At 31.9% G+C, this 7,013-nt stretch overlaps 1 long non-coding RNA gene across 1 annotated transcript; it reads left to right on the top strand.

Moving 5' to 3' along the window:
• The first annotated feature begins 257 nt into the window (after positions 1-257).
• On the top strand, positions 258-1,415 carry LOC107897267 (uncharacterized). Its single transcript, XR_001684093.2, has 2 exons — positions 258-793; positions 1,056-1,415. It is a non-coding gene; the product is annotated as an uncharacterized lncRNA (long non-coding RNA).
• The last annotated feature ends 5,598 nt before the right edge of the window (positions 1,416-7,013 follow it).

Raw genomic sequence — 7,013 nt, 5'->3', positions numbered from 1 at the left:
CATATATGAAATAATAATATATAAATGAAATTTCAAAATATATAATGTATATGTATATATAAGTAAGTAATATATAACATAGTATTTGTCAATCTAAATAAATAATATATATGAAATGAAAATTTTATATATAAAAACAAAGATACAAATATAGGAAAGTATTTAAAATAAATAAAATATACAATAAAAATAGGGTCCTTAGAAGAAAATATATATACATAAAATAATATAAAATCAATAATATATATACAAAAAAAAGAAATATTTACATAAAATAATAGGAAATCAATAACGCATATTTTGAGTAAAAATACTTTAGTATAAGATACATATATACATGTATAATCGTATTGAGTTGAACATATATAGATCTTTAAATATAGAAATATATGAAAGAAAATTTTAAACGAATAAATCGCAAAATACGACGAACAGAAAAATAGTAATGAGAACAATGCAAAATTAATGATCGAAATGAACATTGGTACGAAAGTGGGGGACTAAATGCGCAAATCCCCTACTCCTAGCCAAAAGACGTGGACAAACTTCCCCCCCCCCCCCACCCCAATTGCTGTTTCATTTTATTACCTAAAACTTGCTTTAAAATTTATGCTTCAAAGAAAACTTTTTTTTATTTAAAAAAAAAAACCCAAATGCCTTAGACATTATCTCATCTCCCTTACTCTCCCTTTATTCTCCAGCCGAAAGGCTCATTTCAACCCAACCATTTCCAAAATCTGATCGTGACCAGCGGAGCAAGGCCCACCGACGGTGTGAACGCGATATAACTCCGGTAAGCCTCTCGTTCTCTCTTATATTTTATACTTGTAGATTCGAATAAAAATAAAAAAAAATAAAACAGAGTAGAAACGACGATAAATAACCTTTGAAACGTATTCTATTGCTTTTGTTGATTTCTGTATATTTGTTTGATTTCCTCAATCTGTGTTGTATTTCTCTCAAAAAAGAAAGAACCCCCCCGAACAATGAAAAATTCAAAGGTTTTATAGCCAAGTACAAAACTGTTTCTTGTTGTTTTCTTGTTCAACTTGCAGGTCATGAAGACGCGGAGGAGGGCGACGTGGTACGTGGGTGCGAACGTGGAGCAGGGCGCGCGTGTATGGCGGAGGCGATCGCGGCTGCGGCGCAAATGAGGCTTCTAGTGTTTAGGGTTTGCTGAAAAGTGTTTTGGGTTTGCGGTATTTTGGGGCTGTTTGGGTTAATTGTTTTTGTAATTTTGGATTTTTTTATGTGGATTATTTGGGTTTTATTTATTGGGCTGGAATTAGGTAGCCCGGACTAAAATTGGGTCTTACACTCATTATTTTGTTTTTATTTTTGGGGTTATTGTATAAAAGAAGATGAAGGAAGACATTCAAAGAAATTTAATAGATGTAAAACCTACTCGAGGTAAACCTCCAGATGCAGCACACTACAGTTCTACTTCTATTCTAGGCAACGGAAAAATTAAAAAAAAAATTGTTAAGGGTCGAAATTAAATTGTATTTTTTATAATAGTAAAAAAGTAATTTTACCATTTTAATATATCTTTATAATTTTTAAAAGATTAAATCAAATATTTATATTTTTAAGGGACGCCAAAGTGCAACTTTACATTTATTAATTTAAATTCTTTTTTAAATTTAAAGGATTTAGATGAAAAAAATTTTCATTTTAAGGAGGTCGAGGCCATTGCCAATCCCTTAGTTTCGTCCCTGATTCCAAGAGAAAGTAGTTGTATTCATGTTTAAAGGACAACCAAGAGTTGAGATCATAATTAAGGAAGACATTCAAAGGAAGTGAGTCCACATCTACTTTATGTTGATATGATACTATTTATTTTATTTATCACTTCGATAAATAATTTAAAAATTATAAAAATGTTCAAAAAATAAAATAAAAAGTTCATGAAAATTAAAAAAAATATATAAAATACATGTAGATTGACATGCAAGCTGCTATGTTTAAAATTTTAATGTTTTAGCCAATATTTCCATTAAAAAAATAATTCAACTCTTTTTTGTAAAATTAATAGTCAAATTCAACTTTTTTTTAAAGATTGGGAGTCAAATTTAGCTAAAAAAAATAAGTGCTAAATTAACAAATATATTTATAAACATTAAAAACTAAATTTATATTATGCCTACTTAAATAAAGTTGTTTTAAGGAGTACTTGAATAAAATTTTAATTTTGTTATAAAATAAAGAGATAGAACAAAGAAAATGAGAAAGCAAAAAAAAGTTTGAGGTTTTATTAATTAAAATAGGAATGATTATAATGATTCTTTAGAGTCTATATTTTAAGACATAAGAAGCATAAATGAAATGAAACTCTACATCTAATAAATATTAGAGTCCTAAAATATATTAAACTTATCTTGATCTTGATGGACATCCACTTAATGATAAGATATTCATAACATTCTCATTGGATTTGCATTGGTAAATAATGTCCCTTATTAAAACCTTACTAGTATAAAAATATTTGTGGGAAAAAAATCTTAATGAATGAAAAAGAGTACACTTATCTATAATATATATATCATCCTGCCTCATTAAAAAACTTACCAAGAAAATCCAATAGGAGAAAACCTCAATTAAGGGAAAAAAAGTACAACGCATATTTTACTACCCCTCATGACAACATCACAAAATATCTTTAAGTCGGCGCATACCAATTCCATTGACAAGCTTTTTCAAATGTGCTAGTTAGTAGTGCATTGTGAGCAAATCCAACAAATTCTCACATGAACGAATTTTTTAAACATCAATATCTACCATCCTTATGAAGGTCATGAGGGAAGAAAAATTTTGGCAAAATATGTTTTGTTCTGTCCCATTTTATGTACCCTCCTTTTAATTGAGATATGCAAGCTTCATTGTCTTCGTACAAAATAGTTGGAACCATTTTTCCGAATGATATACCACACATCTGCTAGATATGTTGGGTCATCATTCTTAACCAAACACATTCTTGACTTTCTTCATGCAATACAATTAGCTCTGCATGGTTTCATGAAGTAGTAGCTAAGGTTTATTTTGTTGAGTGTCATAATATAGTTGTACCTCCACATGTAAATACATAACTTGTTTGAGAATGAGCTCTATGTGGATCAGATAAGTACCCTACATTTACATAGTCGATTAGTTGTGGTTTTAAACAATTTGGATAGAATAATCCCATATCAATCAATCCTCGGAGATATTGAAATATTTGTTTAATTCCATTCTAGTGTCTATGCATCAAATGAGGACTAGATCTTGTTAATAAGCTTACAACAAATACTATATTTGGACGTGTACTATTAGCAAGATACATTAACAGGGGCGTAGCCAGGGGGACTGCATGGGCCCCGGCCCCCCTAAAATGGAAAATTGCATTTTAGGCCCTTAAAATTTTTTAATAAATTTAAACTAGTAAAAGTACAATTGCACTTTGGCCCCCCTAAAATTATAAAAATTCAATTTAATCCTTTACAAATTATAAAAATATAAACTATAAAAATTAAAATTTCATCCGGCCCTCCTTAAAAAAAATTTCTGGCTTCGCCCCTGTACATCAATGCTCCTATAGCATTGAGATATGGTACTTTGGGACCAAGGAGTTCATCATTTTCACGGGGATGAAAATGTTCTTTTTTCACATCAACGATCTTATAACCATCAAGGTACTTAAAGGATGTGCCTTGTCCAAATAAAATCCGCAACACTCTGGAATTTGGGGTTAGAAGTTTTGAAGTTTGTAGTAAGGGTCAGTGAGTAGGTCGAACAATTGGGTTCATTTTTGCGTTGTTATGTAAGAATGGGTCTGCTGGTCCGGTGGTTCGTTATGTGTTAGTTTACTTCTGGATTTTGGGTTCAAGTCATCATGTTTGTTTAGAATGGTTAATTTTATTCTAGTTTTGTTTTTAAGTTTTAAACATTTATTATTTATTTATTTATTTTTATTTTAATTTGAAATTAGAAGTAATCCCAAAAATAACTTCTCACGTTCTCCCTCTTACACACCCTTCTGTTGCAACATTTTCTTTTGTTTTATTTTTTTTATCTTCTTCCTTTTGTGATTCTGCCATTTTTCTTTTGGGTTTCAAATTGAGGTTGCTAGTTATAGCTTCTCAAAGTTGATCTTTGAACCTTTGAGTGTTGTATCAGGTAAGTGTCGTCCTTTGGGTTTATTAACTAATTTATATTTGTTGTTGCTTTCAATTTCATTAGTCAAATTCTTATAAATTGGTATGTTTATGGAATTGAGGTTTCAGTTTGGTGGGTGGTGACGTTTTGATCGTTTTGGGTGCTTTAATCCCCAATCCAGGTCTGCATTCTGAGATCCTTTTATTTCGTTATCAAATTTCTGACTATTTTCCATGAAATTTGACATAATTTGTGTGTTTTTGAAATTGACCAATCGAAGGGTCGATTTTCATGGAATGGCTTGAAATTATGTGTGTTTTTGGTGTATTTCTGAGTTATCAAGGGTTGGGGATTATTTTGACGACAAATGCATGTTCTACAATAAGTTTCGGTGCGATTTCGTGACCATACAGGTGGCCACACGAGCGTGTGCTGCACATGGGTGGATCACACGACCGTGTGCAATTTAGGAATTAAAGTTTTTGAGCAAATTTTGGTGGTTGAATTTGGGGATTTTAGTCGATTTTCATACGGGCATGTGTTCTGAACACACGGCCGTGTCCCGTGGGCACATGGGCGTGGAAGACTTTCACACAACTGTGTCTGCCCTGCACCTTCTTTTAGCCAATTTGGACAGAAAATTACACAGGCTGTTCAGATGACCATGTCCCCTGGACACACGGGTGTGTGTCATCTTCACACGAACGTGTGCCTCCTTCACATGGGCGTGTAGACCCCCACACGGCCTAGGCACTTCGACACGGCTAGGGCACACTACCGTATGGCCCTATTTCGTAAATTTTTGTTCTGTGTCGAATTTTGACTTGTTTGTGTTCCTGTGTGTTCTGACCCTCAGCTAGGCCTTAGTAAGGGTCGTTAGGACTTTGTTTTGGCCAGACTTAAGCTTTAGTTGTAATCATAGCACTAATTTAATGAGTTATTTTTAAGTGATAAGTGATGTTACCTCGTAGCTAAGTATCGTTAACTGATTTTGTATCTGGTCATTTGAATATATGCACATTTGATTCTATTTGATTGATGTGTGACTGATTGTAAGTTATGTACAGTGTTTCTGTAAGTCTATTGGTGTTATGTTTGCATACATACATTTGCATAAAATTTTGGGTTTGGTCGCGAAGAGAAAGAAGTCTGATCTGATTTGGCAGTTTCAACTGCAATACATCTATACAACAATTTACCACACTGTACTTTACATATGTCAGCTCAGCTACATATTGTCATTTGAGTGGCTTAGTTCCACGTATGTGGTGTGTAGGATGGATGGGCCTTTCGAGGTCCTATGTGGTGTGCATGGTTGGTTGGGCTTGATTAGCTTATATGTGGTGTGCAGGGTGGTCGGAGAGGTGTTTGATTGGTGGGGTGGGTTGTTTTTTATTTGTTGTATTCATACACATTTGATTATATGTCTTAATATATGTGTACGATTATGCGAGTATTGAGGTGTTAGCGATATGGTACTTGGAAATTAAGTTTTTTTGTTAATTCGCATTTTGGTATGTTTTGGTAACAACATGTTGTTTGGTTTAGCGATTAAGTTTTCCGTGTATGGTTGTGTTCATATTCTGGTTGCGGATTGTTTGTCATAACATTCCGTTTTCCGTTTTCTGTTACATTTCGAACTCACATTGAGCTCGTACAGCTCACCCCCTCAGTGTTTCCCCTTTCAGGTACTCTCGTGTTCTGAAATTGGACTCGGCATGTTGGAGGTCTCAGAATGTTATGTTTGAGTCAAGCTAATAAGTTTTCTTTATTTCAGAGTATAAATAAATGGTTTTGGACTGTAAGTACTGTTTTGAAAACTATGGTACGAATTTTGTGTCATATACACGTAAGTGTTATTTGTACTGAAGTTTGGAAATTAAGGATTTATTTTCGAACATGTTTCATCGTATCCTAATTATTGATTTGAATTCGACATATTTTGTTAAATGATTGAGCTCGATTGAAGCAACGGTTTTTTAACAAAGTCTAAAACAACTCGTTTTGTAGAAATTTTCTATGATCACTTCGATGATCAATGTAACCTCCGGGATTCGATGTAAACTTCTAGGTCGAATTTTGGAGTGTTACAAAATTGCTTTAAGATAATTTCTATGTAAGTTAATTGATAATGAATAATTTCATTTAATAAGTGAATTGTACACGACTCTTTGCGGAGGAGGACAAAACCCTCCCTGAGGGACAATACCTTCCATTATTGAGGGATCGGTCGTCGTCCTTGAGGATGACACTTCAAAGACTTTTCTTGAAGGAGCTGATCCTCCCTTAACATATATAAATCAAATGTGCTTTTGTTGAAATGTTAAAATCAAGGCTTTAGGTTTACATATTTAATATAAAAATACAAAATTACCTTTATAATAATATTTATTATTTTTAAAATAATTTTTTTATTTCTCAAATGATTTAGTGTCAAGTTAACTTAATTATGACTCCAACTCAATTAGAGGTTAAATATAGTATATAGATAAAAATATATATAATCTTTTTATCTATACTAATACTATCATTTACCATTTTTTTAATATTTCCTTATTTTTATGATTTTTAATGAATTATTTAATCGAATTGGGCAAACCGATAACTTGACCAATTTGACTACTAGTTTAGCTCTAAAAACTTGATTTTGAATAAAAAAATATTTTTTAACTTTGTTATGAACAATTTAGGATAGAACTAATTGCTTCGGTATATTCTTTTAAAGATGTCTTTTTCTTAAAAAATTATGCCTCGGCAAACATAATGTAATTTTCCATTTTTATATTTTTTTGAGTTAAAATAAAATTAGGGTTTATAATTTAAAAATGTGAAAATTATGGTATTGTATTAAATTAAATGCATGAAGCTTCTTCAATAATATA

This window comes from Gossypium hirsutum, chromosome A10 (assembly GCF_007990345.1).
Source record: "Gossypium hirsutum isolate 1008001.06 chromosome A10, Gossypium_hirsutum_v2.1, whole genome shotgun sequence".
Lineage (NCBI taxonomy): Eukaryota > Viridiplantae > Streptophyta > Magnoliopsida > Malvales > Malvaceae > Gossypium > Gossypium hirsutum.
Note: the sequence above shows the minus strand (reverse complement) of the source record. Positions and strands in the feature narration are given on the sequence as shown.